This window comes from Hypomesus nipponensis, chromosome 16, assembly GCF_054491055.1.
Source record: "Hypomesus nipponensis isolate SF chromosome 16, ASM5449105v1, whole genome shotgun sequence".
Lineage (NCBI taxonomy): Eukaryota > Metazoa > Chordata > Actinopteri > Osmeriformes > Osmeridae > Hypomesus > Hypomesus nipponensis.
This window is the reverse complement of record NC_140376.1, coordinates 11,355,861-11,378,592: the sequence shown is the minus strand read 5'-3', so window position 1 is coordinate 11,378,592 and position 22,732 is coordinate 11,355,861. Positions and strand designations below refer to the sequence as shown.

The following is a 22,732-nucleotide window of genomic DNA, read 5'->3' as shown; positions in this document are numbered from 1 at the left end:
TGCCTGTTTAGCATCCATGTTACCATTACAACTCTCTTTCTGAGCACGTTCAAGCAACAGTCCCATTTCTTTTTCTGCTTTCGTAATGTAACTTAGAATGTACACAACACAACTGAAAGCATCAGTAACAAACTGAATATCCATGTTTGCATTCCATGTGCGCAACAAGTGTGGATTATATTGATTGAGCCAAACGTCATTTGGATCCCTTTTAAGAACAACACTTTTTTTTTTGTACGTCTTGTATGCAAATTCAAATAATGTCTGGGTTATTCCAATTGCAGCAAATAGTTCATCTGTTGAATTGAAATTGATGTCACCATTTAAAACTGTTTGTTTAACTTTTTCCAGAATTTGGGTTGCAAGTTGGATGGAACTTTCATCTTTCACTTCTTCTGTATCTACTGATCTAGTTATAAATGTTTGAGAAGAAATTGGACGTGGAAAATTGAATCTGCACACTGTTTTCTTCTTTCTGCATGTCTTTGAATGTCTTGTACTGTGCTTTTGTACACTATCGACAATCTCAAAAAGTTCTGCATCATCTTGTGACGGTTTCACACATGTGATGTAGCGATCAATGAATTCAATAACCTCTTCATCTGTATTTTTATCAATCTGAGGAGCATCCTCAATCCAAAAGAGACAATGAACATGTGGAGACCCTCGCTGTTGAAATTCAACACGATAGAAGTAATCTTTTATTTTACCAATTGGTGCTGCTGGAGACATGATGACATCTTTCAAAAAGCAATGCCATCTGTGGTCAAACATTCTTGCTGCGGTGACAGGGTTTCGCTGCAAAAGTCCACATTTTTCTGACCAGTCAAGGTCTTCCACATTTATGTGCTTCCCTTCTTGTCAGATAATTGAATTGAGCATTTCTGGCCATCGCAAATCCACAGATGAAAAACTACAGAAAAATGTTGGTATTGATAATTGTCGTATCATGGCAAAAAGATCTTTCTGAGCACATTGCCAAAATGGTGGTGTACAACAAATAGGTTCTAAAAACTTATATCCTTCATCAAAGTTTAATATGTTTCTTAAGGATGCTGGGTCTGTTAACATGTTAGGTGTCACATTTTGAGTCCTTTTGTTATCTGATCCTTTTCTTAGTGCTATCGAAACATTAGACACAATTTGATTAAGTTCTGATATATACTGTGCATAAAATATAAAATCTGTGTTTTTGGCAAATCGTCCATTGGCATTAAGTATCCGTGCGTTCAAATATCGAGACAGTGATATTTTTTCCTTTCGATCATCATGAAATGTTGGACCTCCATTAGGATACAAAACTGGAAAACACTTTGCTTCATTTGTTTTGTCCATTAACAATCTCACAGGACTATTACCTTCATCAGGAGCAAGAGACATAATGCTATCAAAATGCTGATCCAACACTTCAGAGGCAATGTCAACAGGCTGTAATGATGTGTCTGAAAAGAGGCCACCTTGGTCTTTAATGTATGTCAAATCATCCTCTGTTTCTTGCTCTTCGTCAATATCATAAGTTTCATTCTGCTGTGTTAATCATGCTCGGTCATGGCATCTGAATCATCTCCTGCATCTGTCTGATTCAAAGGATTTTCCCAGTCCTCATTAAATTGCACATCTTTGTACCACTTATTAAACTTAAGGAGGTACGTAAGAGCGTTTCTAATATGGTCTGTTTCAACATATTGGTACTCATAATGACCCTTGTATGTGAGTTTACGTTTCAGTTTAATTTTCATAATCTTGTCATCACACTGATTTCTTGGAAGAACATTTGTGACATCATTGGTATGTACTGGTACACATACAACAGGTCCATGACAACCGTTTTGTTTCCCACGAGGAAGGCAGAGCAGTTTCATGAAAGGAATATGTCTAGCAATGAGATGATGCTCTAGAGAATTCAAACATTTTAGCTCAGGAGGCACAACATCTAGATGTAAGTTGTTCACAGTAGCTTCCTCTGGCATTCTACCTGCAAGCATTTTACGATGACATGTAAAACAAATCCACAGTGTTGATTTTGGACAATTAGTTCCACACTGGGCAACACAAGTGTGCAAATAGGAACATGTAATGCACTGTTCAGCCAAATGAGCAGGGTAGTCACCTTTTTTCATATAACAATCTGTCTTACATTCTATGACTTGCTTTCTGAACAGAAGCCGATGACACACAGCACATACATATTCAGGGCCAAGACGGGTTTCATCATTGAAAGCATTAATAACACAATCAATCTGTTGCTGTTGTATTTTCCTTTCTGCATACATTTTACATGATCTGTGCTTTACATCTGCTTGAAATAATTCGTTTTCATGATATTTCCTCTTAGAATATTCAGTCACAGATTTCTGAAACTCAGGATCAGTCTCATATTTCCTCTTAGAATATTCAGTCACAGATTTCTGAAACTCAGGATCAGTCTCATATTCACGCACAGACTGTTGAAACTCGGACTTTGTCTTATATTTTACCTTAGAGTATTCCTTTACAGCTTTCTGAAAACACTGGTTTGTTTCATATTTCTTTTTGCTTGCATTGCGTATATAACTCCTATAGTTTTCATCAAAATTGTATTTAAACCTTTCAGTCTCAACCTTTGTTTGTTGAAAAGTCTTGTCAGTATGATATTTTGTACTGGCAGCTTGCTTCATCATATTTCGAAATGTGACATCTGTCTTGTAGTTTTCTCTGTTTATCAGCTTTGACTGTTTTATATTTTTTTGTGCCTTCATTTAGCTTTTGTTTTTGACGTAAATGCATTGAGCTATTCTGTTGTTTCTTGTCATTTTCACATATTTCTGCACAAACACGTACATCATCTCTGCCCTTCACACATGTGACAACTTCGTAATGGTTTCCATTGCAGTGGTTCAAGTAAATGGCATTACAAGTTTGTACAAATGTCCCAATGTCACCAGGGATATGATAACTAGTATATGCATTCCATCTGTCACCATTGAAAGTCATGATGGTTGTCTGTAAAAAGTCCGCTGCAGCAAAAATGTCAATGTCTGTGGCCCAAGATCCTGAGTAATGCATACGTGATGTTGATAAGTACTGCTCTACTGATAGGTAGCCATATCTCAAGTACTTGTCAAACCTTGTAGTATTTTGCTTTAGGTGTTCAACTACAAAACGTCGCATTTTCAAATGCTTATTTTCATTACCACATACTACATTTGCCAATGACCTGAAAAAGCAGTTTCCATCTGCTTGAATAGTTTTAGTCTTACAAGGACATCCCATGGCGCCAAATTCTATGGTTTCATTAAATTCCTCTGTTTTCATTGGTTAATTTCAAATGTGTACACAATGTAAGCTTGTCTGTTGTTGTAAGAGGATTAAAACATAAACCTGGATTTTTGGTGTCACCAATTATGATATCATCTGTATTCACTTCTTGTGTTCCAGTAGATGACATGTTCTGGTTCAGTTGAGGCGTGTCACAGGACACAGATTGACTAGATGAAGCACCAATAACCTCTGGAATACTTGCTTTAGGTTTACCTTTGGGTACCGAGCAGTACAGTTGAGGCGTCTCACAAAATACAGATTGACTAGATGAAGCACCAACAACCTCTGGAATACTTGCCTTACGTTTACCTTTCAGTATCGAGCTGAAGAGTTGAGGCGGGTCACATGGTACAGATTGATTAGATGAAGCACCAATAACCTCTGGAATAATTGCTTTAGGTTTACCTTTCAGTATCGAGCTGTACAGTTGAGGCGTCTCACAAAATACAGATTTATTAGATGAAGCACCAACAACCTCTGGAATACTTGCTTTACGTTTACCTTTAAGTACTGAGCTGTAGAGTAGAGGCGTGTCACTGGTTGATTGCCTAGATGAAGCACTACTTGTCAAAGTTACCTTAACACCAGTGACCTCAAATTGCGTTCTTCCAGCATTTAATGACGCAGCAAGGTTGATAACATGTGTGTACACCATTTGAAGGTCGTCATAGTAAGCCACAATACTTGTTCCTGTACCAAATTCCCACACGCCATGACCATTGCGCGGATGAGAGTCCACAACTGCAAACCAGGCACCTTGTCTTATAACGGCACAGATGTTTTCCCTCATATTAAGCAAACATGCATCACACTGGAGAAGCGCTCTCTGGAATGCTTCATCAAGAGACATGGAAACATTTTCCGGGGCCTGATCATACACCTCAATTCCAACATAACCACTGTATGACTCACCATACTTTATTGAAAAGTCTTTGTTACAGAATGTGTGCACTCTGGGTAATTCAGAAACAGCAATGTAGCCTCGGCCAGTTGGATCGTTAATCTTTCCATGACGTCTCATTGTGGTATACAGCTGATCTCCATGTAACAGTAAAGCATCCAGATCATCTGCTTTCCATGCTAATACATTCTTTAACTCACTCATCATTACTGCAATTAAACTATTCACTCCACACTGTCTGTTTTTATTGTAACCAAAGCGCCTGTCACCCTGATGAAAGGAGCCTCTTATGACCTGTGGAAAGTCAGATACATGAACAGAATTATTAACATCAATGTCAGAAATTTTGCCAGCACATTTGCCAGGGTTCAGATCAGGTTCAATGCCAGTTTCAATGCCAGTTTCAAATCCAAGTTTAAATCCAAGTTTAAATCCAAGTTGGCCACCAGAGTTTTTCATCTTTTTTTTCAGAGGAGAAACAACCTCGTCAGTCACGTCAATTAACACCTTATGTTTAAGGGGAGGTTTAACCCCGTCACAGGGAGCCTTTGTTTCACGAGGAGGCATAACCTCAGTCAAGTCAGGAGAAGTCGGAGCAGTCAAGTCAGGAGTTGGAGCAGCAATGGCCTTGCGCTTCTTCGCTGCCTGAGACCTTTTGCTACACCGAGGCATCTGCAACACACAGAGGAAAAACACATCTGAAACAGTTTCGTCTAGAACATCACAACTGCTAAACTATTTCCTTCATTATATACATTTCATATTAAAAGATTTTCTTTGGAAATAGTAGCAAACATCATTAACTAAATCCGAAAGACTAAAACAACTTAAATGACTTAGTCATACAATATTTCACTTCATTCTTTACCACATCCTTTCCCTCTGCCCAATAAATTACATTATTGACCCATCATTGTCAACAACATGCTCATAAAGCTAGCAAGCTTTTCAGTTACCTGTAAAATGCCTGGTTTACGATCAACCTATTAACACAAGCTGTCTGCGCCACGCTGATAACTGATATCGACGACAAGCGTTAACATTCAAGTTACGTCCACCCCTTGAAAATTAAAAAAGTTAGGCTAAACTTGGCTTAGTGTCTTCAAGTTACCATTAGGTTACAGTTAAATTGCTGCAACAACAACCCTTTAAACATTGGACGTCGGATAGACGTGCAGATCATGTCTATATTGGGTCCGTCGGTCCATGACCAAATCTGGACATCTGTTCGACGTCCAAACTAGGTCCACTATTTGGACCGTCCAACTGTGACTTAACGTGGACGTCATATTGACGTTCAACATTTGACCAACATTTGGTAATTGTTTTGGACGTCATTTGGACGTCCATGAAAGGTGCTGGAAATGTACATTATAATTATTTACAAATATCAACATTGTTGTTGTCAACATGATTAATCTATGATTACAGATTATTTTTAAACAGACAGGATGTGTATGCCTATTCATTTGTCGGACATGTTTTTTGGTTTTGTGTTATTTTTACATTTGTCACTGACCTGTATACAGGTCAGTCTGACAAAAAGCTTTGTCATCAAGGACCTTCTATCTGAAATAAATGTTTCCCTTGTGATCCCACCCTTTTTAGACCTACAATTGACATTTTAGCCCAGAAGAGGTGAGAGAGACACAAGCAATTGCCAGACTATGCAGTCATTGTCAATTGTGCCATTGTGTCTAAAGAGTATCACATTTAAGTCTTACCCATGACAATAGTGAGCTCAGTTAACCAACTGACAACTGTGTGTGTCCTCTTAAAACATTCCAGGGTAAAGGGACTCAGTGCAACAAGAACAAGTCTGGTTCTGAAGTTTAAAATGGAAAATGACAATTGCTTCTGCCCCTCTCCGTGTTTTTACTTCTGAATTTATATTGATTATAATTGTCACAAAACCTGTGAAAAATAAAGTTCATTTATTAAACAGACCTGTTTCACGAATATATTCTTTTTTCATTTACCTTTGTTGCATAAGTCAGGCTGATATTATGTTTGTTTTGATTTCATTTTCTTCCAGGTAGAAGTAGACACGCTCTTGCGCTTATACCTTTGTCTTTGATGGAACATGCCAGGCTTGAGTTGGGGGGGACAGATGTGAACTCCATGTTTATATAGTGGGTGTTTATAGCAGTCCTATCTGGTGGTTGCACTGTTCCAAGCCAGAGATGAAACATTCATGGCTTCACAGCCACTTCATGGAAGAGGACATCCAACCAGACATACCAAGTGATTATTATCCCCATAACCAACATTGAACACTATCAAGCATTATTTCTGTTCATACCAACCCCAACTAACCTAAATTGTTAGGTTACAATCAGTACACTGGTAGACAGTCAAGTGTATAATTTATTGAAGGTTGTGGAGACAATGGTGATAAATGACGAGGAAAAGGCAATGATGGCGGACGTGGAACTGTAGTTGGGCTGAGTTGGATGGTGTTGAGGGACCAGCAGAGGTCCTCAGGAAGAGGTGTTGATGGATCAGGCGAAGTCCTCAGATATGGGGACACCCAGGAAACTGAAGACAAAGATTACTTGTATTATGTTGATATTAGTTTTACAGTATTTTAATCAATAAACACAGTAGGAATCATGTTGGCCACAAGTTACTTTGAGAGAATGCATGTGAACGTTATCAGTTACATCAAGAGTCAATGAGTAAAAAACAAATACTTGCACAAGTTTGTAACATATCCCCTGTACTACTAACACACAACATGTATGGCACAAAAGTCTCCATTCATATGGGTACAGAAGAGTAACAACAACCACCAAGGTGGCTGGATTAAAACCACCACTGAAACTAGAGACTTAACTCACAAGCCAGGCCGTCTCGTGGATGGTTCAGCAACACATTCAAATTGTGATAACAAACGTTATTCTTCGCAGTCCGAAGACTAGGATTCGTTTTATTAGTATAGTTGTTTAATATTTTAGAGTAATAGTCTTCGATAGTTGATTAGTTAGCTAGCTAGCTAGTTAGATATAGTATACTGTAGGTTTTTGTATTTTAGTGTAGTTTAGAATAGTATAGTTAAATAATTGTGTAAATATTTCCTTTAATCAATCGTTTTATCTATTAGTGTAGTAAATTGTAGATTTTTGTAAGTAATTGTTAAGTTAAATCAGTAGTTACAGTAGGTTAGTTGACCACCAACTTCAACAAGCTAACTATAACGCTACGTAGCTACCAGGTGAGGCTACACTTGTGTATGCAGATACCTAGTTACATGTTAGAGCTAATGTATTGTTAAGGTTAATGAGGGTATGAACTTCAGAGTATCTTTTTGTCTAATCTCCGACAAAATATTTTTTTTTTACTGGACTGTGGTAAGGTTTTCTATGCTAATTTGACAGTTGGAAAAACCTTGGTGCTACTGTAACAGCTAACAACAAATGCATTGCGCGAGCGAGCTAGTGAGCGGGGAGTCAATGTTAACCTAGCTACTCCTTACGATACTGACGGTTAACCTAAAAAATACTCGACATGACGGATAAAAGAATATAAATTGGACAACAAAACGATCAATCTAAACCTTCTGTATGATAAACAACTTACCATTTAAGCTTGTCCATCACAAATGGCTCCTCTTCCAGGTTAATTCCTCGACTAGTGTCGTGTCGTCGTTCGATGTGGTATTTTTTATACAGCTCAAGTAGGACCCGAAGATTGGCAGGCTAGCGGAAATGTAGCTTACATTGCTTGGTTTCGTTGCAACAGCTGAGTTTATAAAAAGTTAACAATAATCAAACGAGCAAATAAATGTATGGACTATAGTCGTAAAATGTCTAAACATTACTATACAGGTGCTTAAAATGGTCTGATTAATCTTAAGGGCTATATTATTGCTCAGGCTATTTATCATAGCCTATATGATAAAATATCTCTGTTCAACGTTTTGTATAACGTTGAACAGAGATACGAGAGAGACGTCAAATCTAACTAATATTAATATAACCAATATATATTATCAGTTAATCAAGTTAATTCCTGGACTGGTACCGACGGCAGCTCAGGCACATTGCGAGGTTGCGCTAGATAAACCAATCAGAATGATCTTTGAATTAGGACCCCAAAATGTAAACATTGAAGAAGTAGGTTGAATTACTTATTTCTGAACAGGTTCGTAAGCTTAGGAGAGTTAAGAAGTTACAACTTAAGTAGACCGAATTAATGTCCTAGTAGAATCGTATTCTAAGCTGTCTAAACATATTCGTATACATGTGCATAAAATGTCCTCTGCGTTAAGATGTATTCTGCTATTATTTATCATATTATCTAAAGTTAAACCGAATAAATATTGTGCATATTGTTACTAAACCCTCAATTGAAGAATGTTAAAATAAACTATAATGTAGGCTAACTATTTGTCTGTCATGTCTGAGATCTTGATGCAAAACGTGGGAACATGTATGGAGTGCAGCAGTTAACAAGCTGTAGTACAACGAATACTAGCATTTTGAGATGCAAGTTGAACCATATTTGTACATAGTTATCTGCAGTGGGTGAATTTCATACAGAAAACTAAACGGCTATTTAAAAAAAAAAAGTCACATTCCAGATGTGCCAGCTAGTCCACCACTCGCAATAGAACATTTTGAAACCCCACATTAAGCTCAGCATCGATGTTGTTGATAATACCATCAGAGACCAGTTTGGTTCGTGCACAGCAGAAAATCATAATTTTGTTGCCTAGGTTAGCCTAAATCCCCAAAGACAGAACATGCGAAGTGATAAGCAGCTGTCCAGACTCCAGCCTTGAACTAGCCTACTGACGTAGCTATAGCTAGCTAGCGACTTGGTATAGGATCGCATATATCGTCATATATCTTGACGTCTTTGAGGAAAAAAGTCGATATGCCTACATCTAGACTTCCAAGTAGAAGTGAGCACTACATTAGAGCCTTTCACGACAAAATAAATGGAGACCAAAAAATTGAAAGCCCGCATGAAGTGGGATTTGATCGCCCGAGAGCAAAAACGTTAAGACTTGTGGCTTTACTAATAGAGCTAATCTGCCCCGTACCAGAAGTCAATTCAGTCACTTATTTATTAACTATCTTCGCATTCGAGCAAAAATACACAGCTGAACAAAATCAATATGGCTTAATATCAATGAATAATAACCACATTCATATTAAATTACATGTTTCGTGTAAACAATCTGCCTTGCTTCACAGTAGTTTACAACGTATAATACCGGTAGATTAATTACATTTATCTTTGTACATAAATATGCCATCTTGTGGTCAAAGATAGTAAAACAATTTAAATCTGCCAATGACAAAACACAGATTCAACAGATTTAGTCTACATTTGGCATACATTTAGTAGATATACTCTTGGATATGACACACCACTGGAAAATTGGACTGGTACAAGGGAAGGCTTTCCTAATAGCCCATGGAATACCATTTTTTGCTGTGCCCTTCATACACATTGACTGACCATACACCCCTACACCTTAGGCTCTAGTTTAGTTTGTAACACTACAACAAACTGTTGTGTGAAGGAGAATGAAAACTTGAGGTGTTTCACCCATTTTTTTCTGTCAGGTGCTGTTAGGAGTGAGGTGTCCTTCCCTTTTAGGAGATAACCACCTAAACAAGGTACGTGTTGTGATCTCATCCTTTTTCCTTTTGTACAGGTCCCAGTCAAATAAACAGTAAAACTAAACTCATTTGGATTAACGTCTGTGTTTACAGATGACTTTAAGAGTAAGAGAATGGCGAAAACGCAAAAGAGAACTGGATCAACTGCTACATTATTCTGACAGTGATGAACAAGAGGACATTGAAAATAATTGCAACCGTGTGCCTGGGACTCCAAGTAGTTGCAGTAGTGACAATGTGCCTGGGACCCCAGATAGGTTAATGAGTGGCAGTGCTCTTGGGACATCAGATAATTTTGACTTTGACACTGATATGGACTATTGCTCTACTGACTCGGAACAGGAACCAAATGAAGCTGAAGTGATCAGCTTTGAAGATGAACTGAGACTGTGGGCCTTAAAGTACAAAGTGACACACACAGCGCTTAATGGTTTAATGTCCATATTGAGAAAGCAAGGGCACCTGTTGCCTGTGGATTGCCGGACACTCCTTGCTACACCACAGCATAACACAACTGAGCCGAAATGTGGTGGGCAGTACAAGTACTACGTCTTAGAAAAAGGTATTTGTCGTTATTTAAGTCAGATGGAGAGTAAGGATGTGCACCTCAGCGTAAACATTGATGGCGTCCCACTTTTCAGAAGTAGTGGTGTTCAATTCTGGCCAATACTGGTGAAGTGTGGCCATTTTGATCCATTTGTTGTAGCCATGTTTAGTGGACAAAGTAAGCCAAGTCCTCTTGAGGAGTATTTAAAAGACTTTTTCACTGAATACAAACATCTTAAGGACAATGGAATAGTTTTTAAAGGCCAGACTTACACGGTCAATATTGATGCTCTCATCTGTGATGCGCCAGCAAGGGCATATCTGAAATGTATTAAGGGTCATACTGCCTATGAGAGTTGTGAAAGATGTTCAGTCAGAGGTACTCGTGTTGAGAGAAGAATAGTTTTCAGTGAACGGAAAGGCACTTCTAGAACAGACGACAGTTTCTCCAGAGTGGAGTACAGCAACCACCAAACTGGTATTAGCCCCTTCATTGCTGCAGGAATTCCTTGTGTTAGCTAATTTGTCTTAGATTATATGCATGTTGTCTGCTTGGGAGTAGTTAAGCGCCTGTTAGTTTACTTGACTCGTGGCCCAAAAGTCTGTCGTTTATCTGTGAGGCAAAAGGATGCAATTTCTCAAAAACTAAGCACTGAGAGGGAAGATGCCAAGTGAATTTGCTCGTCAACCGCGGGGTTTGCATGAACTTGATAGGTGGAAAGCAACTGAACTACGGCAGTTTTTGCTGTACACAGGTCCTGTGGTTTTGAGAACTGTGTTGTCCCCCGAAAAATACCAACATTTCTTGTCCTTGACTGTATCCATGTCCATAATGCTGGAGTCAGATGAGCGGATTCGAAATGCTTATCTCCAATATTCTCTTGAACTCATCAAACATTTTGTCATGTGCTGTGCTGACCTGTATGGCAAGACCTTTCCTGTATACAATGTACATGCACTAATTCATCTTCAAGAGGATGCCAGTTACTTCAACTGTTCATTAAATGACATTTCCTGTTTTCCATTTGAAAACTACCTGCAACAAGTCAAGAAACACGTGAGGAGCGGGAGAAGTCCTTTGGAACAAGTGACCAGGCGTTTGTCTGAAATCGAGCATTCAGGACTGGACAAAAGCCAAAGACAACCTAAAGAGTTTGCCTCTTTTAAAGAAAAGGACAGTTGTTTTCTTTTGAGGGACAACAGCTTTGCTTTTATCCGACAGAAAAATGCAGATGGTACTTTTGCTTGTGAAATTCTGCGCCAGCGTCACACTTCACCATTATTTCACCAACCGTGTAGCTCTGGACTTCTGAACATAATGTGCATAGGAAATGGTCATGTCAGGATGAAAAATGCACTAATGCAAGAAAGGGATCTGTTCCGGAAGGTGGCCTGCCTCCCACAAGAAGCTGGTGGTTTTGTCCTCATACCCCTTCGCCATGGTGTGGAACACACATATTAAGGTTAAAACTTAAGTTTTAACTTAATGACTCCTGCATGTTCTTTCTCACTGCATCCATAAACCTCCCTGGGCTTCTCTGTTCTCTTGCCACAATATCATACTTAAAAACTTATAGTAACACGCATATGCTTTCCTTTCCAGGTCATGTACACGAGGGCTGTTTGGAGGGAGGGGACCCTAGAGGAGGAGGGAGTAGTTCCTGACAATTGGATCGACAGAGAAATGAAAACCGCCAGATGGCCACATAAAATGAGCGTTACAAAAACGGAAAAAGCTATTAAGGACCAAATTGACCCCCAGGATGACTGGATGACATTCTCATTAATCAAAATCAAAATTACTTCAGGCAAGTTTTGCGTAGATGAATAGAAAATGTAATACATTTACAAGTCAAAATATTGTTGAATTATTTTGTTTGTTTTAAGGTGAATTGTGTCATTTTCTAGATAAGCGTTGTGAATGTGACACCTACAACCTGACCAGCCAGGCGGAGGAGGAGGACGAAGAGATCACACCGATGAGGAAGCGCACTAAAAAAGGAATTCCAGAGGGTTTTGTTAGAAATGGTATGTTTCTCATTCTCAAATATTTAATACGTTTGAAATATAAAATCGGTTGATACAAATTGGGCCTCAAATTTGAGACATCAATGTTTCTAAAATGTTTTTGCAGAATTTACGGATTCAGATGAGCTTCAGGTGTAATGGTTTTCTCCCAATTAATTCATAATTCCAGTTTCAAAAGAAATCAAATTCTTTAAGATTAAATATTTTTGGAGATGGATATGCTTAGTTTTACATGATTACCTCGGTATAGGCGTCAAGCTACCCACCTTCCCTACTGCACCAAAGAAGCTGCAGCTCATTGAGGACACCAACATATTGCACAATACTTGTGAGTACAACCTAAGAAGCATGATAATGTGTTGTGTACAACATGAGTCACAGGCTCATTCGTGTGTTTTAGCCCATGAAGATGGAGTCATGTCTGGCCAAGTGGAGTGTGTAGAGAGTCCCGGGGGCAGTGAAATGTCCACTCCTAGTGAGTAATTGATTTTCACCTCGCACCAACCATCATTGTCATTGTCCATTCAAGACGAGTAGTTTCTCACTGCTTGTGAATGAAGCGTAGTTATGACTCAAGTATTTCATTATTAATTTAGTATATGCGAGATGACCGTACTTACAGGCTGACTCATGTGTTTCAGACTCTGTAAGTCAAACCTTGTATGGCCTTGTGGAAGCCTTCTCTGGCCCAGAGAAATGTGCTGCCAGATCTCAGCGCAAGGAAATGTCAAGTGAGTATTCACTTTATCCATTGCACCAACCAAAGGTCTATTCAGGACAAAGTGTTACTCACTTCTTGAGAATCAAATTTGGTAATTATTTATTTTACAGGCTTAATGAAATGTTTCAGACTTGTCTAGCTTAGAAGAGCGGAGGGCCAATTATTTTTGTTTCATTTCAATAATTGTAAATCTTTGAATATTCTTTGTTTTCTTTGCTCTCAAGATGCAAGCACAGCACCTCGGAGCAGGGACCCGTCGACACCCAGTGAGTATTGATTGCATCAGACTTGAAACAGTCACCTTTGTATTTTGTCAGGCGTTGTGAAATGTAAAAATATTTTGTGTTTTTCAGGATCTCGTCATGCAGCAAGAGGTCATGCGAGGGATGGCTATCGCTCCAGGTAAAGTAACAGGACAGGGCACAGCATCAGTAGTGGCTGGCTTCTATTGGTTGGACTCCAGCCCTTATTTGGTCAACCAGTAAGGTTAGACTGTTTCAGTGTTAAAATATGGCATGTTATGGCCAAGTGGCCAAGTGAATCTATTTTAATGTTACTAAGTCCAGCAGTAGGTCCAGCAGTGGATCCAGTATCAGGTCCTGGCACAGTAAATTTTCGAGGCACAGCTTCAGGTCCAGACATGATGCCCGATCCCGGGAGGCCCCCAGTCCCCAGGCCAGGTCCAGACATGAGGCCCGATCCCGGGAGGCCCCCAGTCCCCAGGCCAGGTCCAGACATGAGGCTCGATCCCGGGAGGCCCCCAGTCCAGGTCCAGACATGAGGCTCCCAGTCCCCAGGCCAGGTACAGACATGATGCCCAATCCCGGAAGGCCCCCAGTCCCCAGGCCAGGTCCAGACATGAGGCCCGATCCCGGGAGGCCCCCAGTCCCCAGGCCAGGTCCAGACATGAGGCTCGATCCCGGGAGGCCCCCAGTCCCCAGGCCAGGTCCAGACATGAGGCTCCCAGTCCCCAGGCCAGGTACAGACATGATGCCCAATCCCGGGAGGCCCCCAGTCCCCAGGCCAGGTCCAGACATGAGGCTCGATCCCGGGAGGCCCCCAGTCCCCAGGCCAGGCCCAGACATGAGGCTCCCAGTCCCCAGGCCAGGTCCAGACATGATGCCCCCAGTCCCCAGTCCAGGTCCAGACATGATGCCCGATCCTGGGAGGCTCCCATCACCATCCCACCCCACCATCTGCCCGATCACGGCACAGTGATCTCAGCAGCCCCCTTATCACAGGCATGGTGAGTTGTTGGCTGTGTTCACACTACGCTTAATTTTGATTATTTTGCTATTCAGGTGGTGATCCTATCACCATGGCTGCCTGTTCACATTACACAGTGCACACATTGCTTTGAACAAGAAACCAAGTAATTTAAAATACCTTATTGCAGCAGGTGGTTCACACATAATAACTTCCAAAACATATTTTTTGTGATGCAGAGACTGGGAGATGGGCCTTCCCATTGCCTTGTGGTGGTAAGTATTGATCTTTTGGCTGTGGAGAATTGTTTTTTAATAGTACCACCTTCTCTCTTCCTGTACTTTTCTCTCTGTCTGCAGAAACTGATTTTCACTTATAGCGTTGGCATGTCAGATGATGACATTTCTTTGGACTTTTGTTTCTTTCTCCAACATTGCTGTACTAATAACAAACACTGAAGCTGATTACAAAACCAATTGTAAGCTAGCTAACCTTGCTATTCTAATTGGAGCATTGTAATCATCAACAAATGTGTTAGTTCAGTGTTCCAGAAAAAGGTCCTGAGCCTACTGGTCGACATCCGCCATCGCCTGAAGGAAACGCAGCCTCCCTCTTCAGCTGTCCATATTCACCTTATTCCGGAAGTCGCGATGGGCGCTGCCATCCGCGTATTCTCGTTTCCGGTTTGTATACTTTCCGCTTTATAACATACAAAAAGAGAACGTCTTAAAAAGCCTCTGATACAAATTTAACGATAATAGAGATGCCTAGCATCAACTGCGCAGTTCGTGGCTGCCATAACACATGGGGAAAACGGAATCAGACCCTTAATTACGATTGTTTTGACCATGGAAAGAAGAGGACTGAGTGTTGTGGGCCGCCATTTACTTTTTCACCGAGCTCCAACCGACGTTGAGGATCTGCGTCTCTGGCTGAAGGCGCTGAATTTAAAAAACCCACCGAAGTGTCCTTTTGTGTGCTCGTATCATTTTGTGGATGGTAAACCTACACCTGAACACCCCTACCCGGAGAAATGGTTGGGATACAACGCTCCTCTGAAGAGACCTCGGCGGGTGCTTGAAAAATATACGCGTAAGTCTACTTTGCATGTGGACAGGGTTCATCCTAGCCTAGCCTGGTTGCTACTTATCATCCCGAAAATACAGTCTCCAGTGCGGGGCCTTGTGCCTAGAGTGTGCGTTAATTTTGTTTAATAATATCCAATATATAACAATTATGTGATGCGTTTAAAAATTGTGAAAACTACCCAGATTAATGTGTTTTGTCAACAGAATCATAACTTGCAGAAATATCGTAGAATGTTGTACTATTTATATTGTATAGTTATATAGATATATAGATATACTATTAAAGCTGTTTCATTGAACTTGTCTGTTTCCTCAGCTGCATCTGCCAGCTGTGCAGTGGAAGATGATAACTGTGAAGAAACTTCCACTTCCTCCTGAACACAACTATGGAAAGAATGCCAGCCCTTCAATAGATCAGCCACTCAACTGTAATCAGGCAACGCAGTGTTCAGGACCTCCCGAACTGCACCGACAACTTCTACGCACTGATCGCTTAAGTCGGCTCTACACAGGTTTGCCTCTGGATGCGTTTTCTTTTTTAGCCAATCAGCTAACAAAGGATTACAAAAACTCCTTTCAATTAAATGCCCATGATCAGGTCCTTATGACCCTGATGAAGTTACGGCTGAATTTGCTGCAGGATGATCTTGCTGAGAGGTTTCATGTGTCTCAGTCTCAAGTCAGCAAGATCACGTCTGTGTGGTATGACATCATGGAGGAGAAAATGAGGAGTTACATCCCATGGCTGCCCAGGGAAACTATCCAAGCAACAATGCCACAGTGTTTTAAAGAGCACTATCAAACAACAACCTGTGTGATCGACTGCTCTGAAACCCCACTGCAAAAACCCCACAACCTGGATTCAAGAGGCGAGTCTTATAGTCATTACTATGGCCAAAATACAATTAAGTATCTAGTGGCAATTGCTCCCAGTGGTCTGATCATGTTTGTGTCCGCTGCATATGGAGGCAGATGCAGTGACAAATTCATTACATCTAATAGTGGCTTTCTGGAGTACCTGCGTCCAGGAGATGTTGTTATGGCAGACAGAGGATTTGTCATTTCAGACCTCCTCCATGAACGAAAAGTGAAGCTGATCTTGCCAGCATTCACCAAAAAGGGGATGCCACTGTCTGAAGAGGACACAACCAACACCAGGCGCATTGCCAATGTGTGTCCACGTTGAAAGGGTCATTCGCCGCATAAAAAACTTCAGAATCCTTTCACAAATTATACCAGTAAACCTGGCTCACAAATTTGATAAAATCCTGAGAATTTGTGCAGCTTTATCTAATCTACGTGGGGATATCATTCATGAAGAGGATTAGTTGGTAATAAATAATTGTACATGATTGTAAAACAATTTTTTTCAATAATTGTTTAAAAGTAAATTGATTGTAATGTTGATTTGTGTAGAAATGCTTATGTAATTTTAAAAGGGACGTTATGCAGAATCGACTCATGAGCTTTTAACCTTGTTACAACAGTATTTCCACATCATTATCTTATTCCATGTTGTATATTGATAGATTCTTGCATGTTTGAGTACTGTACTGTTTTCGGCTACCCCGTCAACATCCTGTCCCTTGTGTTTATGAGAACAAATCTGACTATGTGATACTTGTACGTAACACGTAAATGACAATCAACAAACATGTGCATTAAATGTTTAGTTATTTTTTATACATTGAATCAAGGAGTTTCTTTCCTCATACATAAAATGATCCATCCACAATAATCAAGTTATACTACATGGTCCCATAAACATGGTCCCATAAACAATCTCAACAAAACAATTGTGCATATCGCGCACAAAGCACCAAGCGACCCTCCTGGTGCTCATCAGACACGTAAGGCAGCATAGATTTGAAATAAAATGTTCTGAGCCTTGCAAGCATTTTAGAACAGAACTCGTTGTTGAAGGGAACATCAACCACCACTTGTTGTGAAGAGGACCAGATGAGGAGCTTGCATGCCCTTAGCCCAGTGCACATCATGGTAAGTTGAACCTGGATGAAAAAAACACGAGGACCATTTTCTTGCAGCTGGGGAAACCCGTCCACCATCTTCACGTCGTATTTCCTGCTCTCCATCAGATCTTTTACCGTCTCGCCAGCCTTAAGGAAAGGACATTTAATTTCCAAAAGAATACCCGAGTCGATAATCCCATCAGGACTCGCTGACAGCCAAGGCTCTCCAGGACACAGCATTGTACCTCTTCTGGAAATACTATACCCTTGCTCCTCCAACCACTGTAGTGCCTTAGCTTCACCCATGGTCCCATGTCGAGTTGCAGCATTCCCATGAAACCTGGGATGCACGTGTGTTTTGAGATAAGCATCCGGGCTGGTTCTAATGGGTACTTTTTTGGAGGTGCTGGCAGTTATCCTCAATGTTCTTGAGTCATGCCAGACCTGGGATGAACTCTGCTCCCGAGTTGCCTCTTCCAGCTTTTTGCCGTCAATAGCCACAAAGGTATTATAAAATAACATGCATCTTGGGCAAGAGCTGGTTCCATCGTGGTCAGCATGGGGCAGAGCAACAGGTGGATCCACAGGTGGTTCAGTGGGTGTAGCACTAATACACTTGAACAGCAGGCTGGACACTGGCAAAGCCTGATTTAGAAAGGCTGTGCTGAGCTGCTCTTGGGTGTGGAAAAGAGGGGTGGGAGGGAGAGGGTCCACTCTTGGTTTTGTGCCACAAAAAGTGTCAGACATTTTATGATGGGAGAAGAGGATATCCCTCAGAGGTTTGGGCTCAAGGTTCCTCTGGGTCCCCTTGTTCCACTGCCGCTGCTCATCAGTGCAGGCCAGTCCAGTGAGCCCACTCGATACTGCATTCTCCACCTAACACAAAGCACAATGTTAAGCAGTGACAAACACTTGACAATTATATTTATTAAATCAAAACCAAAAAAAGAAAACTCAGCCACAAAGAGGAGAATCGAACACACTTTATTAATCTACACAAATTGGAGGCCTACATAACCTTACCTTATGAAACTGATCGTGATTAGACAGAAGGAAAGTTGCCTGTACATGTGGTGATAATTTTTCAGTATTTTTCAAACTTAAAGTAATAAAATGTACAATTTAAATATACATAGTTTTTTTGCATTTTAACTGCACACTTCTTTGTGAGTTAACAGTAGGTGTATTAACTTACCTTAAATTGTTGTTTTAATGACGCAAACTCGTCTGTGATCTGCATTATACAAGCATGACAATAAAGGCATGCTTACTTACCTGCAGTTACTTTACTTACCTTACTCCATCGTGTCATGATGAGATTAGACAACATACTCGTAAATGGGATTCAACTCAGCAGCTATTACTGTACCCCCAAAAAGAAAAAACAGTTAACATGTTCAGAAACACAAAATATCAAAACATTCAATATATGGCGTATATTTTAGCATTTGCTAAGATTAACCCACCTTCCACAGAATTGCTGCGGCATGACTGCAGGATCTCCCCAACCCAGCAATGCAGGTGCATCCCATAGTCTCCAATGCTCCGTTAGGTGTAGCCAACACCCAAGCCAAATGAGCTGGAGTGCTGGCCTGACTGGGACTCACACTGGCTTTCAGAAATACGTACCCCTTTTCCTGGTGAACTAACACACGGCCGACTTTCCCACTATGCAGGTACTGGTATGCCTCAGTACTTTTAAAATTTCGCATGGCAGACCCATCCACACCAAGTGACAAAACAAAGTAATTAAAAATGTCGCCATAGACGATCTCAGGCCACCGTCTCATGTCATCCACCCACTCAGAAAAACCCCTTGGGTGAGGCAGACAAATCCCGCCTGAGCTCCTTAGTGTATGTGCAGTTTCTTCCCACGTAGTTTTCTCCATTTTCTTGATGCAGCATAAATTGTCATCTGCCGTGACAGTCTCTGAAGATCAAACTAATTAGCATCATCATAATCTAATCTCTGCTAATAGCAGAGACCTGATGTAAAAACTAGAGCCTCAAGTAGATAAGAAGCTAACGTTCTATTGCTAACAAGGCTAGCTGGTCGGTTTTGCGGGGAAATCTCAAATACATGTACTGACAGTAAAATTAATCACACGACTGAATTCTAGAGGACCTAACCTTTCAAACAAAGTATAGCAAATGCATATGCCTTGCAGTGAAATCGTTAAAACATCTTATGTTTGTGGATAATGTAATGCCTGTTTATCGCAGCACAGCAGCAGAGCGCAGGGCAGCGATCTGACCGGCAAACTAATTATATAAACACTTAAAAGTAGTTTTCAAGCCATCCAGTGAAAGGGTGTATTGTTGACTTGTTGTAGCACACGAACATAGCACATCTGGCACAAATCCACCTACCTTAATTCATTTTTAGCAGCAGGACTTCTCGGCAGTTCTCCATTGAATTGAATGATATTCCTGGTAAAGCGGAAGTCCAAATACAACGGAAGTGCGAAAAGATGAAAAAAGTGGGCGGGGTGGAATAAGGTGAATAGAGAGGATTGAGACTATGGAGGACTTTGAGTTAAAGGAGCAACACCTCTCTGATGCACAGGCCTTTGATACTCTGGTAGGTTTTACAAGTCTAGAAGTAATGGATAGCACGGGGCAACACCATCAACCTAATTCGGCCCTGAAAAAAACACCACAAAGCCATGTACGATGCATACGATGCAAAAAGCTGAACACCGGTGTGTCAAATAAGCCCCGACAGGATCACTGATCGAAATGTTTCAAAGCCTAACTAAATAATCATGTACGAAATTACTCAAACAGTATTACTGTGCACCATAGGGCTCTCAAGTTTTGAAGACAGGCAAGAGTGACACCCCACCCCCCCACCCCCGTCAGGGGGTTAAAATTAAATAATTAATTGCTTTTTACTTGACATCTTGTGGGGCGGCCAGAGGAATTTTGGTTGGGTGCTGCGGCATATTACATTTATTATAAATATTTTTTTCTGCGTGAGGAATACAATGTGTGGCGGGAAGGCATGACAAAAGACCGAAATGAATGACTGTCACTCTCAATGCGTGACACTTGAGAGCCCTGTGTGCAAGCTACTGACACTGGATCAGAAATCCGCCCATGCATCCTAGGTACCAAATACATCCCATAGGGGGCGACACACACAATGTATGTCAATGCAAACCAAACTATGTATGGTTTCAACCTGCTGCTGCCTTCCTTCATTTCGTTTGTTTTGGGTTGAAACCATACATTGTTCGTTTGGTTTGCATTATATATATATATATATATATAAATTCATAACAAATCATATAATAATCGCATATTAAATTGCAATATTAGTCAAAATAATTGAAATTATATTATTTTCCAATAATCGTTCAGCCCGAGTGTCAGTCAACTTTATTATGGACTTATTCCAACAGGTGCTGCAAATTTCAAGAGTTGGTGGGCGGAACATCAAGGACTGTGTCCACAAAGTGTTGGACAGGTATCTACAACAATTTCAGCATGTTCTCGTTAGCATGTCAGAATAGGTTGGAATTCAATTAAAATACAAGTTCACAACCAAATGCATTGTGAGATTATAGACCAGCAGGAGATAAGTAAAGGGATGAAAGGAGGACCACACTAGGGGACACTGATCAACAGTGTAAAGGGTTTATTGCATGTGTAATGTTGTTCCTACATATATCCTTCACATTAATTTAATGTAATTTATTTTTCTTTAGGCTCTTCAGCAACAGCCTCATGTCCAATTTAATTTGAAGGGCAAGGGGAAAAGGGGGAAACGCCCTTTAGAGGGAACAAAGCTTTATAGAGCAATACAAGGTAAGCAGAATACTTAACTTTTTTGTTGTTGTTGCAAAACTCTTTTCAATAGTAATTTTTATGTAATAGTCCTGTGTGTCTCCAAGCACAGAGCCAGCTTTTGTAAATAGCACTAAGCACAACAGGCTGATAAAACACAACATTCTAATGCACACATTAAAGGATCTAAGTTCTCAAAAAGGACAGTCTGCTTATGCTAGGGACACACTACAGGATAATCGGGCCGATTTTGTCCCTTCCAACAATCCTAGGTAACGTCCCGATTATCTTGATGGTTCTGCAGATTATTTGATCAGATGTTCCCTTGGTGGGAGGTGTGTCAAGAGTGAGAGAATATGCTCAGAAGGACGTCGGAGCTGCCCTGATCGCGAATCCTAAATATGTTGAATATTTGCAATTTGCAATCAGAAATCCTGATGTGTGGGGGGAACTCCGAGGACAAAGGCCGAGTTTATCACGTGAAACTAAACAATATCCAAACAGAAAGCAAGCTGAGAGAAGACAGATGCATAACAAATTGAGTCACGGCGCAGCACAGAGCTAATTTCTTCCTGCATATCGTCCGCCCTGCTCATTATTAAGTCTCGAGAGATTTTGCGAGATTTATTGTGTTAACAGTCGGGACACTGTTTGGAAATTTGTTTGTGTGTGGTGTGCTGTCTTTGTCAAATCAGGAGCAAAACGGCTAAATCTTTAGATTTTTTGTCCTCATGTTTGTGGTCTATCACAGTTTGAAAATCTTACAAGATTTTAAAAAATCGTTTTGTGTCCCCAGCATGCTTAGTCCCTTTTTGTAGACAGCCTAAGTGTTACAGTTAACAACTGCTGAGATGGCTTTGTATTAAATCAGTATTATTCTAAATAATTTCTCTTTTTGTACTTGTGTAGAAGGGCTCATGAAATTCGATACTGCGGCCACTGAGGAATACGTGAAAGTGAATGTATCCGAGCACCTAAAGCACGCGCCGCAAAGACGTGGAGGATTTACCATGCCTAGATGAGCCCTACAGGACTCGAGTTCAATTCTATGAATTTGTAATTATTCATTCATAATTCTCTTGGTACATTGTATTTTTGAATAAAAATCGATACGGTGTTATTGAATTGTGATTTATTGGTATGTGATTAACTTCAATGTTTCCAGAGGGTGGAGGACATGTTTGCTGTACCATGTGTTAATTTTTTGTAGCTTTGTTTGCGCTCAGCAGCGAGTTTGAACTAGAAATTCATTACACATTTGAAAGCGTCTCTATCTGCTACTGAGACTATCAAATTGAGTTTATGGAAAATGATCTAGTCCCATTTCAGAAGGTGGCCTACTGTTCCAGATAATTTCCCTAAAACTCCATTTGATTGGCAGCAGCTGATAACTTTAACAGCATACAAAGGTGAATTGAAAGTGAAACACGAGATTACATTTATAGAAGTAGTATAAAATTACGTCTGAAATTAGTCTAAATTCGATGTTGAAAAGACGTCCACATTTGGACTATAAATAGCCTTTATACTGAGGTCCCAATGGCGTCAAC

The 22,732-nt window shown here is 40.5% G+C and overlaps 1 long non-coding RNA gene across 1 annotated transcript; it reads left to right on the top strand.

Annotated features, from left to right (window-relative positions):
• The first annotated feature begins 14,878 nt into the window (after positions 1-14,878).
• Positions 14,879-22,263, top strand: LOC146254880 (uncharacterized). Its single transcript, XR_014731437.1, has 4 exons — positions 14,879-15,018; positions 20,798-20,862; positions 21,104-21,203; positions 22,092-22,263. It is a non-coding gene; the product is annotated as an uncharacterized LOC146254880 (long non-coding RNA).
• The last annotated feature ends 469 nt before the right edge of the window (positions 22,264-22,732 follow it).